The 27832-nt window shown below is 39.6% G+C and overlaps 1 long non-coding RNA gene across 1 annotated transcript in view; it reads left to right on the top strand.

The window, feature by feature from the left end:
* Positions 1-26089, top strand: part of LOC132660825 (uncharacterized) — a 44720-nt gene extending 18631 nt beyond the window's left edge. Inside the window, exon 3 of the long non-coding RNA XR_013550337.1 lies at positions 25990-26089. This is a non-coding gene — a long non-coding RNA (uncharacterized LOC132660825). The remainder of the gene's footprint in view (positions 1-25989) is intronic.
* The last annotated feature ends 1743 nt before the right edge of the window (positions 26090-27832 follow it).

Genomic DNA, 27832 nt, shown 5'->3' with positions numbered 1-27832 from the left:
CAGGACAGTGGCCAGAGGGAAAAGCTATAGGATCCTAAAACACTCTATTATAGTCTAACATGCATTAGCACTTAATTATATTCTGCCTTATATGGTTTGATGTTATTTCAGATGTGTTGATCGTGTCAAATCTGGTAAGTTTCTTGAGAGCAAATTTCTTCTGTGACTTCACAGCACCTGTTCACAGGAATGCGTTGCCTAGTGATCATGATTGTGTATTGAACAGGTCAGGTAACACGTATATTTTTTTGTTTTACTTATTTCCTCCCTACACACAACCCTTGACTCGTGTGTGTGTGTGTGTGTGTGTGTGTGTGTGTGTGTGTGTGTGAGAGAGAGAGAGAGAGAGAGAGAGAGAGAGATGTTAAGTCTCCAAAGAAAGCTCAAGGCTCTGTATACACACACTCTAGTATCCAGGGAATTTAGGTGTAGGTTGCCGGGGGTCTTAGTAAATAAGGGCACTATTTTTGAGTGTTCTCACAGTGATATGCTAAGTAGCTTACAGATAGGTTACCTGAGTTACAACCCAGGCATCTGCAAGAAGGAGAATGGATCCTATATCAAGGGATGCTTGATAGGTCAGTACCCTAACCCACAATGGACCATAAAGCTCCTGGAGAAACAAGTCATCAAAGTCAAGGCTGAATTCCCCCCACACAGTTTTTGAGTACTGATCTAGGTCCCTCAGTCGGAGTAATTATAATCTGAAAAAGAGCCAGGCAATCTTCAGAGGGCAAAAAGTGTTGTACTGGTTCATAGCCTAGGGATGGGGAGTGGGGGAAGTAGGCATCACTGCTCCAATACATTGAAGAAGAGATTCTTCAAACCTCTCAAGAGACAGTATAAATGGTGTTCCTATGGTTGTCCAGCAGAGATGCCCTCCCCAGGACCTTCTAAGAAGGGATGGGACCACGGTATTGCATCCTTCCTGATTATACACATATGTATGGAAGACAAAGATAAAAATCCTTCACCAACTATGAGACTCACTGGACTCAAGAGCTTGGAATCCTTCTGAGTCCTGCAGCTTGGGAGTCCATAAACCTCAGTCTTTCACTATCCCTGCTGTCTAAGAAATAAGAATCATAGTCACTATCTTGACTAAAGAAGGAGATAGTTTCAGGAACATGAGGATTAAATGTATCAAGAGTTATAGTTCTTTCCCCAAGCTTTCCTGGAGTTGTGATGCCCTAGTCAGGGTGATGATCAAAATCACTTGAGAGACTTATTAACAACAATATAATTTCTGGGTCCACTCTGTAACCATCAGAATTTCCAAAGGAGGGGGCTTGGAAGCCTTATTTATATATGGTTACCCAGATGATCCTGTTGGTATTTGACTAGTTTGGAAACCAAAATTTTATATTTACAAAAAAAATAGGTTTTATCCAGCCAACTAGCACATATTTGCCCTTGACTATTTCATAACTAATAAGAAAGTCCTCTGTCATTAATCGGAAGGCTTTGGCATCATTGTCAGGAAAAACAGAGTCTGTTAGTGAGGAATATCTAATTTTCTGTAGGACAAGAGCTCCTTGGTAAAGGAGGAACAGAGCTGGTATGTTCTGTTCTGCACTGAATTTGCCAGCAAGGATCCCATACTGATACCATGTCTGAGATGCAGATGAATGTAATTAAGGCAATCCAGCTCTTGTCTCAAATGGGTGATAAAATAATAGGCAACGTTAGCTACTTCTAAATGATTTTCCCTTTAAATATCTTTGTACAGAACCAAACCCTACCGCCATCTTCTAAACATTCTACAAACTATATGTAGGAACTGGCAATCTGTATAAGCCTTCTGGAAAGAGTAATAAGGGTTGGGGCTAAAAAGTAAAGAAAGGAGACCAATGGAGAGTTGCGTACCAACAGGGTAGGAAAGGTTGGTAGTAGGAGGCCAGGAAAAACCAAAATCAGTACCGACAAGGTATGTGAAATGGATTGTGCTTTGCAAAAGTGGGAACAGGAATCTGGTGGAGGCCCCTGGCTACACTTTGTTCCTCTCTCCTTAGATAGCACCTTGTCCACAGCTCTGTTATGACACTTCTTTTTTTTTTTTAATGTTTATTTATGTATCTGAGAGATAATGCACACACATGTGTGTGGAGGAGAGGCAGAGAGAGAGAGACAGAGAATCCCAAGCAGGCGCCATGCTCAGTGCAGAGCCTGACACAGGGCTCAATCCCACGACAGTGGGATTGTGACCTGATCCCAAAATCCAGAGCTGGACACCTAAGCAACTGAGCCACCCAGGCACTCCTGTTACGACACTTCTAAGGTTGACTTACATGTCGTGTCTCTCTTCCTCAATTAGGTTGCAAACTTATTGAACTCAGGGAACATGTGTATTCATCTTAGGATCTCTGGTTTTTAGCATGATTCTTGGCATGTTGAAGGAAGGAATAAAGCAGCTGAGGCCTTGCAGGCATCATCCGTGGAATGGTCTTGCAGATGTTCTTTGAGTTAATAAAATGTTGAAAATACCCAACGTTTGTCCCTCAAATAAGGTCAGAGCCTTGGGCAGTCTCTGGAATAGGTGTTTGTAGTTTATCCATAAGAGTTCATTAAGCTATGTGTTCCTAATCTTGTTGGTTTGTTTTGTCTTTTAGTAAAGCTGTGCCTTTTCATGGGCACTTAAGACACTGTGCCATAGCTTCTCACTATAGCCATACTTTGCAGGTTTAGACTTGGCTCATGATCTCACTGCTATGCATTTACAAGATGTAGGGTAAAAGGTTGCATCCCATGGGTGTTTGTGATTGGTTCTACTAATAAATGTTTTCCTTTTCTCATTAGTGTTTGAAATTTTAGAAGCCAAACACTGCTTCATACTCTTGTACTAGACTGGGACAGAGGTTTAGAACAAAGATAAAGTGAAAATGGAAAAAAGCTGAAATGATTCAGCAAAGATGATAACTTTAGCTCATTCACCTGCCAACATCTAGAAATTATAGGACAATCACTTACTCATAGAGATAAAGAGAATGGTATAAAGAGCCAGGGAGAGAGCAGACCTGCCCCAGATATGTTGTACATTCCACAACTAGTAGGTTGTCCTTTGTCAGGTGTCATTTGGCACTGTATCAGTCAGCTACTGCTGCGTAATAAAGAACCACTAAATTCCAGTGGCATACAATGTTAAGGTGTTGGTTTCACTCACATGTTGCCTGATATAGGCTGGGCTTGGCCACATTGCTGTACGCTGCCCTTTGGGCCCTGTGTGTCTGCAAGTCTCATCATCCTTACACTAAAGTCTCCCCAGGGGAAACTTTATTCATGGCAATGATAGAGGAACAAGAGGGACCACCCAGCCAGGTAAGAACATTGCAACTCCTGCTTATGAAATTGACTAACATCATTGGCCAAAGCAGATCACATGGCCACACCCAAACTGGAAGGATGGGGAAGTATATCCTTTCCATGGAAGTGGCAGAGGAGGAAATACGTAATTTTTGAGTGACAGTTAAATGTCCACAAGCAGAGCCCTAGTTGGATGCATTTCATGAGTAGTGGAGATAATCATGCCATGGAGGTCAAGGGTAGGTGATGCTTGTATCATTAAATCCCATGTGTCTTTATTTCCATACACTGCTGATAGGACAGTGAATTAATACAACCTTTCTACAATATACATTAGTGTTTCTTACCTATTGACTTTTAAGAATTTTCCTGAGAAGTGTAGACATATTTTTGCAAACAGTCTTGCATCTCACTTCCATATCGGTGAAATGCTAGAAACAACTACAGGGGATTGGTTGAGTAAAATATGGCACATTCACAAGATAGAATATCTGTGCTACATCACCATGATGCTACAGAAGAATACCTAATGACATGAGTTAGTATTACCAACATATTTGCTTAATGAAAAAATCATGTGACAAACCGTGGCTATAATATGATCTTAATTCTGTTTTTAGATCATGTATGTATAGGTATTCACGTTAAGATTCTGAAGATTCTATTTCTGAAGAAATAGAAAAAAGAATATAATAATAGTTATTTTGGTTGGAGACAGTTTTCCTCTGAAATCCATTCTACCCTTCCTCCTGAGAACTAGAGGAAAAATAGGTTATCCAGGATCTACAGTTGCCGGTGCCTAAGAGGGGCTATTTGACTTAGTTCTTGCAAATAGAATGTACATAGAAGTAATATTTGTCCAGAAATTCTCGCACAAATGTTCTTTTCTCTCTTCCTGAGGACCGGAGTGGCGATGGCTAGAATAAACTTGGAGGCCACATTAAAGATGACAGAACTACTAACCCTCCTTGAAATGTTCTCCCACAGAGTTCTTACATGAGGGGGAAATTAGTTTTTACAATCTGTAATTCATTCAAGTTGAGGATAACTTCATACAGCAACAAGCATAAACTCTGATACTGTAGACTTACTAATGATTTCTCCTCTACATGCTCTTCTCCATTTTCTAAAATTTCTTCTTGGATAAACCTGGATGTCTCACCCTAAGACTTCCTCAAAATAACAAATGGAAAATGTTTTGAACAGGTAGCATTTTTTTTTTCCTTTTTCATTCTGGTTAAATTTACAGGGCAGGAAAGCAACAGTGATTTCTACTGCTGTAGAGGTCATTTGGAAGCAGAATGTAGATTTTGGGGTGGAGGCCAAACTGGACTTGAAATTCCTCCTGAGGCTTGGGGAAGTTACCTGACCTCTCTGAGTCTCAGTTTTTCTGCTCTGCCAAGTTTGCAAGATTGTTGTGAGGATTGAATGTGTGTGTGAGGGAAGAAAAACCACCCCCAGGTGGAGCACATCATTCTGAAAGCTCTCATGAGATGGAAGTTTCCTTTACTTCATTTCTTCCATTTACAAAAATTTGACAACTTGGACCAAACACTTGATATTGAGAAATGTGTGAAACATACAATTTTGTCTTCTCAAGCTTGCGCTTTGACCTCTCCTCCAAAATTTCACACTCCTCTGGAAGGGAGAATTACAGCATTACATGACTGAATATGTGGCTGAGCGCCTCTCCCCTGCTCCTTTTCCCATTAGGCAGCTGGCCAGTCGAGTTATGGAGGGAGCGTGCTGACAGGCTCTCAAGGTTAGCACAATTTCCCTTCACCCCCCTCTGGAGCTTATATTTTGTAAAATATCGCTGAGGCAGAGAATCGTGTTGCTCTAGGCAGAAATTAGAGCCTACTTTGTGTAAACACAATTAAAAAGTAAGGTGGAGGGGGAGACGCAAACAGGAAAAAGCCTCAGTCTGCAAAAGCACTGTATGGAAATTTCATTGCATATGTTTTCTGAAACGACTAGAAATAACAACATGCATAATCATGAAGCTCAAATTAAACTCACTAACTCCTACAGCCACTCGTAACCTTTCCTTCATGCTGTACCTCTCCTCTCTCTCATTAAATTAGAATGTTAAATCTACTTTAAATCTTATATTTGATATCCATGGGCAAAAAACAGAGAGAGAAACACACACATGCAAAATACTTTTAGGTGGTGAATCTTTAATAAAATATTTAAAGACAGCAGCTCCTTTTCCTGTTTTTCTCCTCCCTTTTCAGCAGGAATTGTCCTGCTCTTCCCTCCCTCTTTCCCTCCTTCTTTCCCTCCCTTTCTCTACCCTCCCTCTCCCCCTCCCCCCTCTCCTTCCCCCCCTCCCTCAGTGTCTCTCCCTCTGCTATCTGTCATTCCCACTTTCCCTCCCTTCCTCTCCCCTCCCTCTCTCTTCTCTGCCTCCTTCTGTCCCTTTCTCCCTCTCTCTGTCCCTCCTTCCCTCCCTCTCTCTTCCTCCCTCCCTCTCCCCCCCACCTCCTACTCCTTTTCCCTCTCTTCTCTTGCTCTCCTTCCCTCTCTCTCCCTCTATCTCTCCCTCTTTCCCTACTTCCTCCTCAGGTATGGCCTTTTCTTCACTTCTCTTGACCTCATCCCCTCCCAACCACTAAGCTTCTTTGGTCTTTTCTTCTTCCTAATATTTTCTTATGATGTACATCCCACATTTCATATATCCCACATTTCTGATCTTATCAAAAGGAACATGATGATGTTGTCAGAACAGATGTGTTCACTCACTGTTCTCTTAAACTGCCATGCTGCATTGTAACAGTCAGTTGCATAAATGTGACCCTTAAGTCAACTCCCCCAAAATAGCTCTGACTGAAGAAACAAAATCAGGATCTGAGGAGTATATGGTTTTATGTATATGTATTTGCTAATATCTGGCTTGTAGCAATAATTATACTTCTCATTGGGATGCTTTTCTTTCGGGAAGCATTTCAGCTCTTGTACCAGATAGAAGACACTGGAAGCAGTACAATGAGACTAAAACAGTACCTTCCACTCCATGGCTTTGGACTCAATTTGATTCACTGCACTATTTGCAAAGCCACAGTTCCCTGAAGCAAATGGAGTAGTCAGAGATGGAATCTGGGAACCAAGTGTCTGACTAGAATTTCACCAAGGTTCGAGATCAGGAACTATAAAAGACATTCACACAAAGACACCCCACTGTTATTCCATGGTGGGAAAATGAAGGGAAGCCAGAACACTAGTCAGTTCTTGGAAAGAGGAGTAAGCATTGGAATTGAGACACCTCACATGGATGTGGAAGTGTCTGGCACTTCAGTAGGGTCTACCTGGGCTTCTGAGGTACAGTCAGTGGTTTTATGATACTGAGATTAGAGGACCTGCAGACTCCTGTCACTTGCAGAGAAATGCTAGGGAGGAATCAGGAGAATAAGACTGCCCTCAGACTCTGAGTGGAGAAGAAAACGAAACAAAACAAAAAAGACCAAAAGCAACAAGGACTAGAAAGGACCAGAGAACATCACCAGAAACACCAACTCTACAGGCAACACAGTGGCACTAAATTCATATCGTTCAATAATCACTCTAAATGTAAATGGACTAAATGCTCCAATCAAAAGACATAGGGTATCAAAATGGATTAAACAAAAACAACAAGACCTGTCTATATGCTGCGTATAAGAGACTCATTTTAGACCTAAAGACACCTTCAGACTGAAAGTGAGGGGATGGAGAATCTTTTACCACACTAGGGAACTTCAAAAGAAAGCTGGAGGAGCCATACTTATATCAGACAAACTAGATTTTATTTTCTTTAAATTTTTATTTATTCATTTTTGAGAGAGCAGGAAAGGGGCAGAGAGAGAGAGAGGGACAGAGAGAGCATCCCAAGCAGGCTCCATCCTGTAAGGGCAGATCCCAACACAGGGCTTGAAATCATGAACCTGTGAGATCACGACCTGAGCTGAAATCAGCAGTTGAATGCTTAACTGACTGAGCCACCCAGGTGCCCCAGAAAAACTACATTTTAAAACAAAGACTGTAACAAGAGATAAAGAAGGGCATTATATCATAATCAAGGTGTCTATACACCAAGAAGATATAACAATTGTAAATATTTATGCCCCTAACTTGAGAGCACTCAAATATATAAATCAATCACAAACATAAAGAAACTCATTGCTAATAATACCATAATAATAGGTGACTTTAACACCCCCCACTTACAGCAATGGGCAGATCATCTAAGCAGACAGTCCACAAGGAAACATTGGCTCTGAATGACACATTGGACCAGATGGACTTAACAGATATATTGAAAACATTTCATCCTAAAGCAGTAGAATGCACTTTCTTCTTAAGTGTGCATGGAACGTTCTCCAGAATAGGCCACATACTGGGTCACAAATCAGCCCTCAACAAGGACAAAAAGATTGAGATCATACCGTGCATATTTATAGACCACAATACTATGAAACTTGAAATCAACCACAAGAAAAAATTTGAAAAGACCATGAATACTTGGAGATTAAAGAACATCCTACTAAAGGATGAATGGGTTAACCAAGAAGTTAAAGAGGAAATTAAAAAATACAATGAATCCAGTGAAAATGAAAACATGACAGTCCAAAACCTCTGGGATGCAGCAAAGATGGTCATAAAAGGGAAGTATATAGCAATCCAAGCCTTCCTCAAGAAGGAAGAAAGGTCTCAGATACACTACCTGGCCTTATGCCTCAGGGAGCTGGAAAAAGGACAGCAAATAAAGCCCAAAACCAACAGAAGAAGTGAAATAATAGATGAGAGCAGAAATCAATGCTTTCAAAAAAAAAAAAAAAATAGATCAGATGAATGAAACCGCCAACTGGTTCTTTGAAAGAATTTAAAAAATTGATAAACCCCTAACCAGAATGATAAAAAAAAAAAGGAAGGGACCCAAATAAATAAAATCATGAATGAAAGAGAAGAGATCGCAACCAATGCCACAGAAATGCAAATAATAAGAAGAAAATATTATGAGTGATTATATGCCAACAAATTGGGCAATCTGGAAGAAATGGACAAATTCCTAGAAATGTATAAACTACCAAACTGAAACAGGAAGAAGTTGAAAATATGAACAGATTCATAACCAGTAAAGAAATTGAGTCAGTAATAAAAAATCTCCCAATGAACAAGAATCCAGGGCTAGATGGCTTTCCAGGGGAATTCTACCAAAAATTTAAAGAAGAGTTAATACCTATTCTTTTTAAGTTGTTCCAAAAAATAGAAATGGAAGGAAAATTTCCAAACACGTTCTATGAGGCCAGCATTACCTTGATTCCAAAACTAGACAAAGACCCTACTAAAAAAAGAACTACAGACCAATCTCCCTGATGAACACGGATGCAAAAACTCTCAACAAGATACTACCAAACCAAATACAAGAGTACATTAAAAGAATTATTCACCATAATCAAGTGGGATTTTTTTCCTGGGATGCTGGGGCGGTTCAATATCCACAATCAATCAACATGATACATCACATTAATAAAATAAAGGATAAGAACCACATGATCCTCTCAATAGATGCAGAAAAAAAAAAACACTTGATAGAATATAGCATCCTTTCTTAATAAAAACCCTCAAGAAAGGAGAAATGAAAGGAACATACCTCAACATCATAAAGGCCATATACAAAAGACCCACCGCTAATATCATCCTCATTGGGGAAAACTAAGAGTTTCCCCCAAGGTCAGAAACACGACAGAGATGGCCACTATCACCACTGTTGTTTAACGTAGTGTTGGAAGTCCTAGCCTCAGCAATCAGACAACAAAAAGAAATAAATGGGATCCAAATTGGCAAGCAGAAGTCAAACTTTCACTCCTCACAGATGACATGATACTCTACATGGAAAACCCAAAAGATTCCACCAAACACTTCTAGAACTAATACATGAATTCAGCAAACTTGCAGGATATAAAATCAATGTATATAAATCAGTTGCATTTCTATACACCAATAATGAAGCAGCAGAAAGAGAAATCAAGGAATCTATCTCATTTACTATTGCACCAAAAACCATAAAATACCTAGGAATAACCCTAGCCAAGAGGTAAAAAATCAGTCTGCTGAACACTGTAAAACACTTATGAAAGAAATTGAAGAATACACAAAGAAATGGAAAAACATTCCATGCTCATGGATCAGAAAAACAAATATTGTTAAAATATTGATACTACCCAAAGTAATCTACGTATTCAATGCAGTCCCTAACAAAGTAACACCAGAATTCTTCACAGAGCTAGAACAAACAATTCTAAAATTTGTATGGAACCAGAAAAGACCCCAAATAGCCAAAACAATTCTGAAAGAGAAAACCAAAGCTTGAGGCATCACAATTCCAGACTTTAATATGTATTACAAAGCTGTAATCATCAAGACAGTATGGGACTGGCCCCAAAACAGACATATAAGTCAATGGAACAGAAGAAAGAACCCAGAAATGTACCCACAAATGTATGGCCAATAAATCTTTGGCCAAGAAGGAAAGAATATCCAATTGAAAAAGACAGTCTTTTCAGCAATTGGTGTTGGGAAAACTGGACAGTGACATGCCAAAGAAGAACCTGGACCACTTTCTTACACCATACATAAAAATAAACTCAAAATGGAAAGACCTAAATGTAAGACAGGAAACCATCAAAATCCTAGAAGAGAAAACAGGGAGCAACCTCTTTGATCTTGGCTGCAGCAACTTCTTACTAGACATATCTACAGAGGCAAGAGAAACAAATGCAAAAATGAACTATTGGAAGCTCATCAAGATAAAAAGTTTCTGCACAGCAAAGGAAAAAATCAACAAAACTAAAAGGCAACTGTTGGAATGGGGGAAGATATTTGTAAATGACATATCGGATAAAGGGTTAGCATCCAAAATCTATAAAGATCTTATCAAACTCAACACACAAAAAAAAATCCGGTGATAAATGGTCAAGAGACATGAACAGACACTTTTCCAAAGAAGACATCCAGATGGCAAATAGACACATGAGAAGATGCTCAACATCGCTCATCATCAGGGAAACACAAATCAAAACGTCAATGAGATACCACCTCACACCTGTGAGAATGGGTAAAATTATCAACTCAGGCAACAACAGATGTTAGCGAGGATGCAGAGAAAGGGGAACCCTTTTGCACTGCTGGTGGGAATGCAAACTGCTGCAGGCACTCTGGAAAACAGTGTGGAGGTTCCTCAAAAAATTAAAAATATAGCTACCCTACAACCAAGCAATAGCACTAGTAGGTATTTATGCAAAGGATACAGAAGTGCTGTTTCAAAGGGGCACATGCACCCCAATGGTTATAGCAGCACTATCAACAATAGCCAAAGTATGGAAGTATGGAAAGAGCCCAAATGTCCATGGATAAAGAAGATGTGGTCTATCTATCTATCTATCTACCTACCTACCTATCTGTATAGATCTACCTCTAGGTAGAAAGAAAGAAAGGAAGAAAGAAAGAAAGAAAGAAAGAAAGAAAGAAAGAAAGAAAGAAAGTGAAAGAAGAAAGAAGAAAGAAAGAAAGACAATGGAATATTATTCAGCAATCAAAAAGAAATTAAAGAAGTGAAATTTTGCATTTGCAACAACATAGATGGAACTAGAATGCATTATGCTAAGCAAAATAAGTCGGAGAAAGATAAATATCATGTGATTTCACTCATGTGGAATTTAAGAAACAAAACAGATGAACATAGCAGAAGACAAGGAAAAATAAGATAAAAACAGGAAGGCAAACCATCATAAGAGAGTCTTAAATACAGAGAACAAATCGAGTTTGCTGGAGGGTTGTTGGGTGGGGGGATGGGGTAAATGGGTGATGGGCATTAAGGAGGGCACTTGTTGGGATGAGCACTGGGTGTCATATTAAGTGATGAATCACTAAATTTTACTCCTGAAACCATTATTACACCATATGTTAACTAACTTGGATTGAAATGAAAATTTTTAAAAAAGGAAAATTTAAAAAAATACTGTCCCTAAAAGGAAACAAAGCACTGAAAAGTGGATGGTAACGATAATTAATAATATCTCTACCAGTATGGTGAGCTTACCTCAGCTATGCATTATCCTGAATGTGTGTCATATGTTCATTTAAATGTAGGAAGAATCATCTGCCCATCAGAGAAAAGCAATGAAGATTAAAAATTAGAATTCTAGTGAATCCTGAGAGAAACCAGACCAAAGACCGCCCCCCCCCCCACCCCAGCCAGGAATTACAGTAATGCACTTTTAGCAGCTAAAACTAAACTATTAGATACAGATGCTTTTTCTTTGGGCCAGTTCTTTCTCGACTGAATACATATGCAAGAATACATATGCAAGTTACAAACGATTGCACACTTACAGGATCGGCACTGGGCTAAGCAGTGCACGTGCCTCAGCACTTTCCACCTTCACAGGAAGTTTGGGGTGCACATATCTCACAAGGAAACTGGGGTCTCAAAAATTGGGGGGAACATCCCCATGATGATGTAGCTTGGAAATGGCTGAAGTAGAATTTAAAGCCGTAACAACACTCCCTGCAACCTCTGCCCTTTAATCGTTGTAATATATGATCTCTGGTCTTTTCCATTCCCAGATGGAGCCTCACATTTGGCCATAATTCCCCTTCACCCTCATCAACAAATCTAACCATGTTCCTAAGTATAACTGTCCCAGAACCCATGAAATAAATATTCATTTATTTTCATTAGGACAGAATTCACTAAGCTCTTCTCCTAAGGCACAATTTGACACCACCTTAAACACGGAATAAGCACATAACAGTCTTTTACCAATTTATCACACTTCAGATCAAACTCCCTTGATGCCAAATGCTTCGTGCAAACTGCGATAGCTCAGCTTTGTGTCATAACATCAGCTTGCATTTTTTTTTTTTTTTAGCACCTGTCACCCCCATGGATAGCATAGCAAATTACTTCCATGGACTTACACATATAGGTGTCTCTTCACCCCCCTGGGGACACAGTTTCTCAAAGTCTTGAAGAATTGTCTGACGGTTCTAAAGGAGAATGAAGAAAGCAGAATATACCCATTCAAATCAGAATATCCATTGTACTGCATATCCATTTAAAACAATAAATCTGAATCTAGAAAATTTTATAGCTCTATACAGAATCTGTAATGTTGTGAGGGTGCAATGTAGCATTTACCATTACGTTCTTGAGGCGAAAAAAATAGTTTCCTTTGGAAAGCGGCACTGTGCTAGCTAGCAGCTACATTCATTCTCTTTTCTATATTAAAAGCTCAGATGTTCATTTGCTTAATGGAAGTTGTGTCTCTCTGCTGTCCTGAATACCACATGTTCCTTTAGAAATATGATCATGGTGTCCATCACAGACTAAAGGAAAAAAAAGTCTTCCCACCTAGGATATTCATTAATTTTTAAATTACAAATAATTAAACACACATGAAGCCCTATTTTAGACACCCTTCTGGGGGATGCAATGTAAGGAGGAGGAGGAAGAGGAGTAAGAGATGAATCATCTCTCCTTCCTGCTCTCAAGGATCTCGCAAGGCTGTGGGGAGACTAGACGCAGACCACCTTTACACATATTAAATATATTTACAATTTTTACCAAGTATTGTGGGGCACAAAAGAGGAAGCAGTGAATTCTCGCTGGAGGAATAGGGAATAGCCAACGGAGGCATCCTCTTTTCTGGCAATAACACTGTTGGGGAGAAAGGTCCCCCCGTGAGTCTGCACAACCTGTGAGGCACTGCCCTTTTGTCCCAGACCGTCCTTCCAATGGTGTTTGTATAGCAGGCACCCTTGGAAGACAGAGCTACCATCTGGCTCCTAGGCAAAGGGCAGAGTTTATACTTCCCAGTATAATGAAGACGCTGTCTGCTTTGGAGCAAAGAGCAGGCATGCTCGCAGCCCATTAGAAAAGACACAGGGACGCCTGGGTGGCTCAGTTGGTTAAGCATCAGACTCTGGATTTCTGCTCAGGTGATGAGATCATGATTCATGAGGTCAAGCCCCGTGTTGGGCTCCGTGCTGACAGAGTGGAGTCTGCTTGGGATTCTGTCGCTCTCTTTCTCTCTCTCTGCCCCTCCCCCTGCTCAGGTTCTCTCTCTCTTTCTTTCAAAATAAATTAACTTTAAAAAAAAAAAAGGCATATTCCCTAAGCCCAGGTTGGGGGTGGGGAGGAGGTTCAGCTATGACGTGACAACTGAGTAACATCAACCTGGGTCCCTTGACATCAGCCCCATTGGACTGGTGCAGCGTGGGGGGTAGTGATAAACGTGACACTCATGTCTTTGCTCTGCTGTGAGTATTATAGTTCTTTGCGACACAGGAGCCTTGTGTCTTCTGGCAGCATCTGTGAAATAGGAGCGGGCTAACTTGTTAGCTGGTGAGGAAGGTCAGTCTCAGACTCTTCTCACTTCCTTGCAAATAGCCTTTGCTACAGTTGGATACTTGCCAAAGCCCTGGATGTAGGTACAACAATGCTCTGATGTAGGTACCAGCGGTATCATCCCTGTGTTACAAGCAAAGAGACAAAAACACCAGGAAATGACCTAAGCAACAGAGATGGCATCAGAATCTGCACAGTCCAGATGCAGAGTCTACAGACTGAACTATTGGATGTCACCACCTCCAGGCTCGGAGCTCCGTGCTGGAGCCGGGCAAGACCTCCCAGTTTGGCTCCTTCCTAAGAAGGGTCTGTTCACATTGCAAGGAATTATGCGAGAGCCTTTGGAGAGTAGGAACCAGTGTCCGTACTGTGCACACAGCCGTGGCAATGGGATGCAGTCATCTGCAGAGAGTTCAGGTGGAGGGGAGCAGCCAATAATGAAACCGCCAAGGGGAAGCCTGTAGAGCTGAGGACACAGGGTGTGTGTGGTGTTACAATGGCCCAGATGGAAAACGCTTCAAGGCGAGGTGATGTGCGAGTCTCCAAAAGCACCCCTTGCATTCAGCAACAGAAAGGCTTCTGTGACGTCTAGGAAATCAGTGCTGGTGGCATGATGAAAACAGAAGAGCTAGAGCAGAAAAGAGAAAGGGAAATTAGTTGTATAGGAAACTTTTTCTAGAAGTGTGGGCTGAATGTGTTTTTTTTAATGAAATTATTGTCAAATTGGTTTCCATACAACAGCCAGTGCTCACCCCAACAGGTGCCTTCCTCAATACCCATCACCTACTTTCCCCTGCCCCCCACCCCCCATCCACCCTCAGTTTATTCTCAGTATTTAAGAGTCTCCCATGGTTTACCTCCTTCCCTCTCTGTAACTTTTCCCCCCTTCCCCTCCCCCCTGGTCTTCTGTTGAGTTTCTCAGAATCCACATATGAGTGAAAACATAGAGTATCTGTCTTTCTCTGACTGACTTACTCACTTAGCATAATACCTTCCAGTTCCATCTGTGTCGCTGCAGATGGCATGATTTCATTCATTCTCATCGCCAAGTGGTATTCCATTGTACATATAAACCATATCTTCTTGATCCATTCTTCAGTTGATGGACCTTTGGGCTCTTTCCATAATTTGGCTATTGTTGAGAGTGCTGCTATAAACATTGGGGTACAAGTGCCCCTATGCATCAGCACTCCTGTATCCCATGGGTAAATTCCTAGCAGTGCTATTGCTGGGTCATAGGGTAGATCTATTTTTAATTTTTTTTCAATATATGAAATTTATTGTCAAATTGGTTTCCATACAACACCCAGTGCTCATCCCAAAAGGTGCCCTCCTCAATACCCATCACCCACCCTGCCCTCCCTCCCACCTCCCATCAACCCTCAGTTTGTTCTCAGGTTTTAAGTCTCTTATGCTTTGGCTCTCTCCTACTCTAACCTTTTTTTTTCCTTCCCGTCCCCCATGGGTTTCTGTTAAGTTTCTCAGGATCCACATAAGAGTGAAAACATGGTATCTGTCTTTCTCTGTATGGCTTATTTCACTTAGCATCATGCTCTCCAGTTCCATCCACGTTGCTACAAAGGGCCATATTTCATTCTTTCTCATTGCCATGTAGTACTCCATTGTGTATATAAACCACAATTTCTTTATCCATTCATCAGTTGATGGACATTTAGGCTTTTTCCACAATTTGGCTACTGTTGAGAGTGCTGCTATAAACATTGGGGTACAAGTGCCCCTATGCATCAGTACTCCTGTATCCCTTGGGTAAATTCCTAGCAGTGCTATTGCTGGGTCATAGGGTAGGTCTATTTTTAATTTTCTGAGGAAGCTACACACTGTTTTCCAGATCAGCTGCCCTGGTTTGCATTTCCGCCAGCAGTGCAAGAGGGTTCCCGTTTCTCCACATCCTCTCCAGCATCTATAGTCTCCCGATTTGTTCATTTTAGCCACTCTGACCGGCATGAGGTGGTATCTCAGTGTGGTTTTGATTTCTATTTCCCTGATGAGGAGTGACGTTGAGCATCTTTTCATGTGCCTGTTGGCCATCTGGATGTCTTCTTTAGAAAAGTGTCTATTCATGTTTTCTGCCCATTTCTTCCCTAGATTATTTGTTTTTCGGGTGTGGAGTTTGGTGAGTTCTTTATAGATTTTGGATACTAGCCCTTTATCCAATATGTCATTTGCAAACATCTTTTCCCATTCCAGCAGTTGCCTTTTAGTTTTGTTGATTGTTTCCTTTGCAGTGCAGAACTATTTATCTTGATGAGGTCCTAATGGTTCATTTCTTCTTTTAATTCCCTTGCCTTTGGAGATGTGTCAAGTAACAAATTGCTGCAGCTGAGGTCAGGGAGGTTTTTTCCTGCTTTCTCCTCTAGGGTTTTGATGGTTTCCTGTCTCACATTGAGGTCCTTTCTCCATTTTGAGTTTATTTTTGTGAATGGTATAAAAAAGCGATCTAGTTTCATTCTTCTGCATGTTGCTGTCCAGTTCTCCCAGCACCATTTGTTAAAGAGACTGTCTTTTTTCCATTGGATATTCTTTCCTGCTTTGTCAAAGATTAGTTGGCCATACTTTTGTGGGTCCAATTCTGGAGCCTCTATTCTATTCCATTGGTCTATGTGTCTGTTTTTGTGCCAATACCATGATGTCTTGATGATCACAGCTTTGTAGTAGGGGCTAAAATCTGGGATTGTGATGCCTCCTGCTTTGGTTTTCTTCTTCAATATTACTTTGGCTATTCGGGGTCTTTTGTGGTTTCCATACAAATTTGAGGATTGCTTGTTCTAGCTTTGAGAAGAATGCTAGTGCAATTTTGATTGGGATTGCATTGAATGTGTAGATAGTTTTGCGTAGTATTGACATTTTAACAATATTTATTCTTCCAATCCATGAGCACAGAATGTTTTTCCTTTCCTTTTATCTTCTTCAGTTTCCTTCACAAGCTTTCTGTAGTTTTCAGCATGCAGATCTTTTACATCTTTGGTAGGTTTATTCCTAAGTATTTTATGATTTTTGGTGCATTTATGAATGGGATCAGTTTCTTTATTTGTCTTTCTGTTGCTTCATTATTAGTGTATAAGAATGCAACCGATTTCTGTACATTAATTTTGTATCCTGCAACTTTGCTGAATTCATGTATCAGTTCTAGCAGACTTTTGGTGGAGTCTGTTGGGTTTTCCGTGTATAGTATCATGTCATCTGCATGTCATCTGACTTCATCTTTGTCGATTTTGATGCATTTGATTTCCTTTTGTTGTCTGATTGCTGATGCTAGAACTTCCAACACTATGTTAAACAACAGCAGTGAGAGTGGACATCCCTGTCGTGTTCCTGATCTCAGGGGGAAAGTTCTCTGTTTTTCTCCATTGAGGATGATATTAGCTGCGGGCTTTTCATAAATGGCTTTTATGATGTTTAAGTATGTTCCTTCTATCCTGACTTTCTTGAGGGTTTTTAGTAAAAAACGATGCTTAATTTTGTCAAATGCTTTTTCTGCATCGATTGACAGGATCATATGGTCCTTATCTTTTCTTTTATTAATGTGATGTATCACATTGATTGATTTGCGAATATTGAACCAGCCCTGCATCCCAGGAATGAATCCCACTTGATCATGGTGAATAATTCATCTTATATGCTGTTGAATTCGATTTGCTAGTATCTTGTTGAGAATTTTTGCATCCATATTCATCAGGGGTATTGGCCTATGGTTCTCTTTTTTTTGCTGGGTCTCTGTCTGGTTTGGGAATCAAAGTAATGCTGGCATCATAGAATAAGTCTGGAATTTTTCCTTCTCTTTCTATTTTTTGGAACAGCTTGAGAAGGAAAGGTATTATCTCTGCTTTAAATGTCTGGTAGTGGATGGCCAACAGGCACATGAAAAGATGTTCAACGTCGCTCCTTATCAGGGAAATACAAATCAAAACCACACTCAGATACCACCTCACGCCAGTCAGAGTGGCCAAAATGAAGAAATCAGGAGACTATAGATGCTGGAGAGGATGTGGAGAAACAGGAACCCTCTTGCACTGTTGGTGGGAATGCAAATTGGTGCAGCCGCTCTGGAAAGCAGTGTGGAGGTTCCTCAGAAAATTAAAAATAGACCTACCCTATGACCCAGCAATAGCACTGCTAGGAATTTATCCAAGGGATACAGGAGTACTGATGCATAGGGGCACCTGTACCCCAATGTTTATAGCGGCACTCTCAACAATAGCCAAATTATGGAAAGAGCCTAAATGTCCATCAACTGATGAATGGATAAAGAAATTGTGGTTTATATACACAATGGAATACTACGTGGCAATGAGAAAAAATGAAATATGGCCTTTTGTAGCAACATGGATGGAACTGGAGAGTGTGATGCTAAGTGAAATAAGCCATACAGAGAAAGACAGATACCATATGGTTTCACTCTTATGTGGATCCTGAGAAACATAACAGAAACCCATGGGGGAGGGGAAGGAAAAAAAAAAAAAAAAAAAAAAAAGAGGTTAGAGTGGGAGAGAGCCAAAGCATTAGAGACTGTTAAAAACTGAGAACAAACTGAGGGTTGATGGGGGGTGGGAGGGAGGGCAGGGTGGGTGATGGGTATTGAGGAGGGCACCTTTTGGGATGAGCACTGGGTGTTGTATGGAAACCAATTTGACAGTAAATTTCATATATTAAAAAATAAAAAAAAAAAAAAAAAAAAAAATGTCTGGTAGAATTCCCCAGGGAAGCCATCTGGTCCTGGACTCTTATTTGTTGGGAGATTTTTGATAACTGATTCAATTTCTTGGTTATGGGTCTGTTCAAGTTTCCTATGTCTTCCTGTTTGAGTTTTGGATGTGTGTGGGTGCTTAGGAATTTGTCCATTTCTTCCAGGTTGTCTAGTTTGTTGGCATATAATTTTTCATAGTATTCCCTGATAATTGCTTGTATTTCTGAGGGATTGGTTGTAATAATTCCATTTTCATTCATGATTTTATCTATTTGGGTCATCTCCCTTTTCTTTTTGAGAAGCCTGGCTAGAGGTTTATCAATTTTGTTTATTTTTTCAAAAAACCAACTCTTGGTTTCATTGATCTGCTCTACAGTTTTTTTAGATTCTATATTGTTTATTTCTGCTCTGATCTTTATTATTTCTCTTCTTCCGCTGGGTTTGGGGTGTCTTTGCTGCTCTGCTTCTATTTCCTTTAGGTGTGCTGTTAGATTTTGTATTTGGGATTTTTCTTGTTTCTTGAGATAGGCCTGGATTGCAATATATTTTCCTCTCAGGACTGCCTTCGCTGCATCTCAAAGCTTTTGGATTGTTGTATTTTCATTTTTGTTTGTTTCCATATATTTTTTAATTTCTTCTCTAATTGCCTGGTTGACCCATTCATTCTTTAGTAGGGTATTCGTTAGCCTCCATGCTTTTGGAGGTTTTCCAGACTTTTTCCTGTGGTTGATTTCAAGTTTCATGGCATTGTGGTCTGAAAGTGTGCATGGTATGATCTTAATTCTTTTATACTTATGAAGGGCTGTTTTGTGACCCAGTATGTGATCTATCTTGGAGAATGTTCCATGTGCACTTGAGAAGAAAGTATATTCTGTTGTTTTGGGATGCAGAGTTCTAAATGTATCTGTCAAGTCCTTCTGATCCAATGTATCATTCAGGGCCCTTGTTTCTTTATTTATTCTCTGTCTAGATGTTCTATCCATTGTTGTAAGTGTGGTATTAAAGTCTCCTGCAATTACCACATTCTTATCAATAAGGTTGCTTATGTTTGTGATTAATTGTTTTATATATTTGGGGGCTTTCAAATTTGGTGCATAGACATTTATAATTGTTAGCTCTTCCTGATGGATAGGCCCTGTAATTATTATATAATGCCCTTCTTCATCTCTTGTTACAACCTTTAATTTAAAGTCTAGTTTGTCTGATAGAAGTGTGGCTATTCCAGCTTTCTTTTGACTTCCAGTAGCATGATAGATAGTTCTCAATTCCCTCAGTTTCAATCTGAAGGTGTCCTCAGGTCTAAAATGAGTCTCTCGTAGACAGCAAATAGATGGGTCTTGTTTCTTTATTCTGATACCCTATGTCTTTTGGTTGGAGCATTTAGTCCACTTACATTCAGTGTTATTATTGAAAGATGTGGGTTTAGAGTGACTGTGATATCTGTAGGTTTTGTGTTTGTAGTGGTGTCTCTGGTACTTTGTGGTCCTTGCAACATTTCACTCACAGAGTCCCCCTTAGGATCTCTTGTAGGGCTGGTTTAGTGATGATGAATTCCTTCAGTTTTTGTTTGTTTGGGAAAACTTTGATCTCTCCTTCTGTTCTGAATGACAGACTTACTGGGTAAAGGATTCTTGACTGCATATTTTTTTTTCGGTTCATCACATTTAATATTTCCTGCCATTCCTTTCTGGCCTGCTAAGTTTCAGTAGATAGGTCTGCTACTACCCTTATGTGTCGACCTTTGTATGTTAAGGCCCATTTATCCCTAGCTGCTTTCAGAATTCTCTCTTTATCTTTGTATTTTTCCAGTTTCACTATGATATGTTGTGCAGAAGATCAATGCAAGTTACATCTGAAGGGAATTTTCTGTGCCTCCTGGATTTCAGTGTTTGTTTCCTTCCCCAGATCAGGGAAGTTGTCAGCTATGGTTTGTTCAAGTACACCTTCAGCCCCTTTCTCTCTCTCTTCTTCTTCTGGAATTCCTATGATATGGATATTGTTCTGTTTGACTGCATCATTTAGTTCTCTAATTCTCCCCTTGTACTCCTGAATTGTTTTTATCTCTCTTTTTCTCAGCTTCCTCTTTTTCCATGATTTTGTCTTCTAATCTATTCTCTCCTCTGCGTCTTCAGTCTGTGCTGTGGCCGCCTCCATTTTATTTTGCACCTCATTTATAGCATTTTTTAATTCATCATGACTATTTTTTAGTCTCTTGATCTCTGTAGCAATAGATTCTCTGCTGTCTTCTATGCTTTTTTCAAGCCCAGTGATTAATTTTATGACTATTATTCTAAATTCTTGTTCCATTATATTGCTTAAATTGGTTTTGATCAATTCATTAGCTGTCATTACTTCCTGGAATTTCTTTTGAGGAGAATTCTTCCGTTTCATCATTTTGGCTAGTTTTCTGTCCCTTATGCATTTTAAAAGCTTGTGTGCTCTGCACCTGTGAGCACTGCTATATTAAAGGAGGTTCATACACTGTCCAGGGCCTGGCGTTTTAGGAGGTGTTTTTTTCAGGGATTGTTACTTGCTCTCTGTTGTGACTTTGCTTATTTTATTACCCTACTCATAGTAATATTTTGGACCCTCCACCAGGTGTGCTTTGGTTTGTTCCTTGGAGTAGCCCTATCTTTTTTCCAGCTTCCCATTTTCTTTCTAGTAGATTCAGTCTCTTTTCCTCCCTGGCTCTGGTGTTCAAGTCCTTTGGCTTCTACACTTCTTTGAGATACACAGGAAGTATGGATTACCCCTACTTCTCCGTGATGTTGGCCGAGTTCTTGAACTTTAAAATGGTAGAAGTTTCTTAGTAGAAGAACTGAAGATAAAGTTGAAAAACTTTTAAAAAAAGGAGAGAAGAAAGGTAAAATGAAAACTAAGAGAGAACCAATAGAGGACCAGTTTGGAAAATTCAACAGTGGAATAATAGAAGCACAGATAGAGTAGAGAAAATGGAGGAAAAGCTGACTGTTTGTTAATTAGAGGGATATGAGGACATAGTAAGCTTTCCTTTTATTTTTTAAATTAAGATGAGGGAGCCTGAGTGGCTCAGTCAGTTAAGCGCCCACTCTTGGTTTCAGCTCAGGTCATGATCTCAGGTTCCTGAGTTTGAGCCCCACATTGGGCTCTGTGCTAACACTGTAGAGCCTGCTTCAGATTCTCTCTCTCCCTCTCTCTTTGCTCCTCCCCCACTTTCCTCTGTCTCTGTCTCTCTCTCTCTCTCAATATAAATGAATAAACTTCAAAAAAATACTTTAAGATGGATAATATCAGAACACATGGGAATGGAACTATGAAGATAGATCAATTATGTTTGAAAAAAGATAACTGAAGTAGAAAAATTCTTCAAAAAGTGAAAGATGATATGATTTTAAAAAATGGCTACAGAGAAAACTCACCCCAAAACTCTACTAGTTCATGGCAGTAAAGGGATTAAAACTCAGGCTGTACTTTTATTTTTTTTCCTCAACAATAATTTTTTTCAAATGCCTTTCGATGCTGGAGTTCCATCCCAACGTTCACCAAAGAGGCAAAGAGAAAGAAGCAGTGTGGTTTTGTGACAATGACATTGCTCAAATTAGATTTCACTGGTAGAACACAGTTTTTCAGAGAGTACTCTTTGAAAAACATAAATCTAATTAAGGGAAGAGATGCTGTCCATGCCACAGATTACTATAATTTGACATGAGTCTTTTAATTCCTGCATTTGCATAGTTTAGTGATTCAGATGAGCTGAGCCAAGAGTGGCTTTACCTTGATGGTCAGGCCTCTTCTGCCTGACACAATCTTCCAACAAATGAATCCCCAGGAAGCTAGAAACCTCAGTTGTTTTGCATTTTTTGCTATAGACATCCCTTCCCACTTATGAGGCCTTTCTCAGCTTGGTGCCTAATCTTCCCACCTCTGCCTCTGGCTTGTACTTAAAATTAGGAGACCACCACCAGGGAATAAGGAATGTGGAAGGCAGCAACCATCTTACCCAGGAGCACTGATAAAAGTACCAGCCACACTGTTTTTCATGTAATTTTATTGAGCATATTATCATGCAACAAACTCTTATTGCGTGTGAATTCTGGGCCACAAACTAAGCCTTCACTCTAGATCTCCAAGTTATGTTTTAGTGAGAGAACAGAAGCAAGCCCAACAATAAAGACAGAGCATCTTACGAGGCAGGATGATCTCCGTTCATTTATTCTGACAAGTGTGATGGAGCTTTAATTGCAAAGATACTTCACAGCACACCGATAAACTTACTGTTGTACATCATGTAAAATTAATGAAATAATTATAGTGAGGGCACTCACTGAGACTGCTGGCGGCTTAATCCTTGTAATTTTTATAAAGAGAGAGACACCCTCAGGTAGGGGTGTGTGTGTGTGTGTGTGTGTGTGCGCGCGCACATGCACGTGTTTATGTGCATAATACCATAAAATTATGCATATATATACATATATATATATATATATATATATATATGCATTTAGGTTTTCAGTTTTTACTGTGTGTGTATGTATGTGGTTTTGCAGGTAGTACATAGACTCCCCCATTTTGTCTCTTCAAGGAGGTAGTACTTTCTTGATGGCAAGAAATCTGGTTTTATTAATGTGTTACTTCCCTCATAACCACCTCTTGGAACGTGTTCCACTCAAATCCAGCCAGTGCCACTGCTGAAGCTGGAGCCAGGGTCTGGGATGAGAGCAGAGGCAAAGGTAGAAAGGCCACTGTTGACATGCACACAAGTCAGCTGCATACAACAAAGGGCCAGCATGGGTAGCACCACCCTAATGCTCATGGGGAAGAACTACATGCATTTATATTGGGGGCACAAGAACGATCAAGACTCTCCAGATTAGAGAATTAGGGATCATGTTTAGAGGTTGTCCAAAGACTGAAATAATTAAGCATGGCTTCTTGGATTTTTTTTTTGGTGGAGGCTCCAGAAAGGTTTTTGGAAGGTAATATATATTCTGAAACATATTTTTAGACTAGTTACTGAATTAAATGGTGTTCTTTAAAGTCTTTGGCATTTGCTTAGTGTGACTTTTCCCAGAGACATAAGAAATTGGGATGATTAATCCACAAGAATAGACATCACCCTGGCAAGTTAAAATTCTCCTAAAAGGAAGGAAAATTACATACTGCCTCAAGCCAATGCAAAGCTTTGTCCAGAGTTAAAGAGAAATTCAATAAGATTGTAGTGGTCCTAGAATTTGGGTCCAAATCTAAATTATATTATAAATATTGACTGTATTAATCTGTGGCTCAGAGGTTGGTGGTTTTGATTCTCTATTGTCTGTATTTCTAGAGCAGCATCTGTTCATCCATTGGAACCAGAATAATTGCATTGAGGAAGTCATCACTGCAGAATAAACCCTACATTTTTCAGTTATCAAATACTGAAAGTGAGGGGAAAATTGGACATGATCGGCACTTTATCGTGCTGTTTTAATAGGATCGGCTCCAATTATGGCAGTTAGCAATATCATCTCCAGTTCATAAAAGATGCCCATGCCTCTTCCCCATTACTGATTTCTACATGCAACTTTGTCTAGTAATGATTTTACTAAGTAATTTACTCCAGCAAGGGGCAATAAACAGGTACAAGTCACCTGAGCTTAAAACAAACCTTGCCACATTACCCCAGAGGCAATCTCTCTAACCTAGAAACCAAGCAGGATTTAAACCTCCCACATCTTACCTAATTTGGCCTTTAAACGAATCCAGCATTATTCCAAATATTTTAAATTTTGGAAGAAAAATGAAGCAGACATAATTAAATATGTATACCTGGGCCGCACATGATTTTTCAAAAGGTCTCTGGGAAAGCTCTTCAGAATTTTGGGCCTCCTGGAGTTTATTTCTGAAGCCATACTCAGATTTTATTCTCTCAATAGGAAAAAATATATGTGTATGTGTACATATATATGTGTATGTGTATATATATATGTGTATGTGTACATATATACGTGTGTGTGTACATATATATGTACATGTATATGTGTATGTGTACATATATATATGTATATGTGTACACATACACATATACATACACAAACAAGGCATTTTGTGCTAGTGACTTTGCTGCTAAATTTAAGTCAATTTTTCAAAAGTCACTAAAATGTCAACAAATTAGTGTCTGTTTGCAAATCTTTGTGACTTGTTCTAATGAATTTGACATCCCATAACACATACAGCACAACATCGGCATGCTGCAAAGAGGTCATTCATAAAATTGAAAAATGGAAAGTGTCTGGGCATTGATCATAATATTCCCATGAGGAGCACTTTGCAAGCAAGATATTACTTCCTCTCACACAGAATAAGTAGATAACTTGCAGGCTGCCATCCGCTCACAATTATATCATAAATAATTAAATATCCAGTGAATCTTATCTTAAATAAAAATGCAAGAATACTTTGTACTTTGCCAGAGAAGGCAAATAAGTTTCATCTTAGGTACAAATGCCAGTCAATTGACAGTGATTGGCAAATTGGAGTATTGTGTTGAGGACGATTCTGAGGTCACATCTAGGTTCCAGAGGAAAGCATGCTTTGATGGACTGTTGACATCCACAGTGGACACAGAGGGGTCACGTGTCAGGAACTCATTATCCCTGGATAAACCCTCAGAGGAGATTACAATGGCATGTGTTAAGTGATTACAAGCAGTTTCCAAGCCAGCAAAGCAAAACCAGAAGGAGACATTATTGGCAGTTTTTTTGAATAAACAATCAACTGAAAATTGATTATTGGTATCCATACTGACTGCTAGACTAGATCCACATGTATCTGGGAATATACAAACCTCCAATCTGCTGCATAAGCAAGTAATAGAAAAAGGAATAAATCACCATTTTTTAATCTTTCGTCCCTGGGATTTATGTGATATTTGCTTAGGCCGTCAGTTGTGTTTGATCTAAAAATTAAATAAACCTGTCTTCAAAATTTTGCTATAAGGTCTACACCAGGCTAATGTGTGCCATGAATATATGTTCATGTAAGAGAGAATGAATAGATAGATAAGCTCCAAATGCAGAAATCACTGCAAGTGTGTGTGTGTGTGTGTGTGTGTGTGTGTGTGTGTGTGCACGCACACGCACATGCCCCCAAGAAAGACATAGAAGAAACCATCCTAAAATTTATGAAGTAAATATGATTTCTTAAATTTTCTATTTCTTGAGAAAAATTCAGAATATGACAGATCTTAGTGGACAAACTCAAATTTGGTCATACTATTTTTAATAGATGTAAATACATTAAAAATGTGGAATACAGATCTCCACTGATGTATCAGAGTTATTTCTCATGACTCAGGACAATTTATCTGAGTTTTTTAGTTTCTCTCACTTCTAGAGAACAGTGTACCTTCTGCTACATGAGATTTGTCGAAAGGTATCAGGATGAAACATTTTACTACTTCTATTTATGATATGGGTTTCATTCTTTGCTCACCTATATATTCTAACAGGTTCTCAGGAACAGCTTTTCCTATATGGGCAAATGTGTCTGTAATCTCATTAGACTATCATATACTCCATCAAAAACAAACACTGCTATGTTCTTAATAAATTGCACTTCTGTTTTCTCCATACAGTATCCTATATCAGGAACATGTCACTGTTGCTAGACTCTTTTCCACCTTGCTGTCTGCTCTCCAGCTCCAGGTTAACAGGATTTGGAGACAGTGATGATCTGTCCGCAGCATGTGAGTCTGTGAACTCGGCAAGAATTGTAGTGTGCTTTCAAAATCTTCTAATTTATCGTACTCTGATCTCAATTCCGATGAATCCACAGCTATGATTTAATCTGTCTTTTATTTTAGTTTTATTGAAATTTCACATATCATGGCATGTGACACAGGTGATTAGTAAGATAAAGCCAGTCTGTGGCCAAAGATCTCACAAGCTGCCATTTATCGATAGAGTTCGGTGAAACCAGATTTTGTTGGCTCACCGAGACTATAGAGCCATTGATCAACTCTGTGTGTGTATGTGTATGTGAATCTTTTCAACGTTTCTCTAAATAAGATAACATGTTATTTTTTAGGATTCTACTTACTAAATTACAACTCCAGGCTCTCTTTACCTTTACAGAGGATTTCTCCATTCTATGGATAATCCTATCCTTTGTGTATGAATATTGTTAACCTGCTTTTCAAAGGATGCTATTTTCCTCTCTTCCAAATACCCAAACAGCTTCATGTATTTCTTGGATTAACTAGATTCATACTGTTTTGCCCTGGCAAACAAGAAAAATAGTATCTTTCTGTATACAGATGATAGGTTTCATCTTCCCAAAGCTTTTGCTAATAAGATGAAAAGAGTGAACACATGAGGATCTGCTGAAAGCAGCTGAACAGAATCCCAGCGTGCCGTCCTTGCCAGAGACTTTAACCTTGAGCTGACTGCTCTCCAAGTCCCATGCAAGGCCTGACTGACAGACATAACATCCTATAAGCAAGTGGATTGTGTACTTGACTGCACTAAGCAGAGCTTTTTTTGCTCGGAAGGCAAGGTTGTAGTGGCTGTAACTGGGAACTCGAGGCCCATTGGCTCAGCTGTGAAATTAGGTTTGAAGTAAAGATGACACACTTTTTTCCTAGGATTCTGATGCCAGAGCTGGTGGGGAAGTACAGAGGAAAGGAGAAATGTGAGCCCACCGCTTAGCCTGTGTGGGCCATGTTAATTTCAGCCATCTAGGGGAGATCACCTTAGGAAATCGCATTTCTAATTTATTCTGATTTAATTCCCTATGCAGTTTCTTACCTTTCAACCTGATTCTAATTTTTATTTTTATGCCACACACCCTATTTTTATGTCCTATTTTAAAAAAAATTTTTAATGCTTATTCATTTTTGAGAGAGAGAGACAGAGAGACAGAGAGACAGAGAGACAGAGCCTGAGTGGGGGAGGGGCAGAGAGAGAGAGGGAGACACAGCATCCGAAGCAGGCTCCAGGCTCCTAGCTGTCAGCACAGAGCCTGACGCGGGGCTCGAACCCACAAACCATCAGGAGATCATGACCTGAGCCGAAGGTGGTGCTTAACCAACTGAGCCACCCAGGCGCCCCAATGTCCTATTACTTTAATTGCTTATGATCTTTTTATTTCATAGTTTCAAACCTGATTAGAGTTATTCTTGAGATCTTTTCCTGAGCATTCCTACAGTATTGGTCATTTTAAATTGTGCTTCTTTTATTTATTTTTTCATTTTAATATGTATCTTAAAGGTTTTTCTTTCTTTTAATTCTTACTTTTCTTTTGGTCATTTCACCTTAAACTTTTTTTTTCTGAAAGTGTAATTAAATTGATTTCCTTTCCCAACAACAAAGAGGGATATTGGGAGAAGCCCCCAACACAGACAAGGGGCTGAATGTCTTCCTTCCACCAGTTTTCTGTAAAAAGACTCTTTCAGCTACAGTCAAGCTGAGATTCTGGTG

The sequence above is a fragment of the Panthera onca genome, chromosome D1, assembly GCF_046562875.1.
Source record: "Panthera onca isolate mPanOnc1 chromosome D1, mPanOnc1 haplotype 2, whole genome shotgun sequence".
Taxonomy (NCBI): Eukaryota; Metazoa; Chordata; class Mammalia; order Carnivora; family Felidae; genus Panthera; species Panthera onca.
The sequence above is the reverse complement of the archived record's forward strand: the minus strand, read 5'-3'. Positions and strand labels throughout refer to the sequence as shown.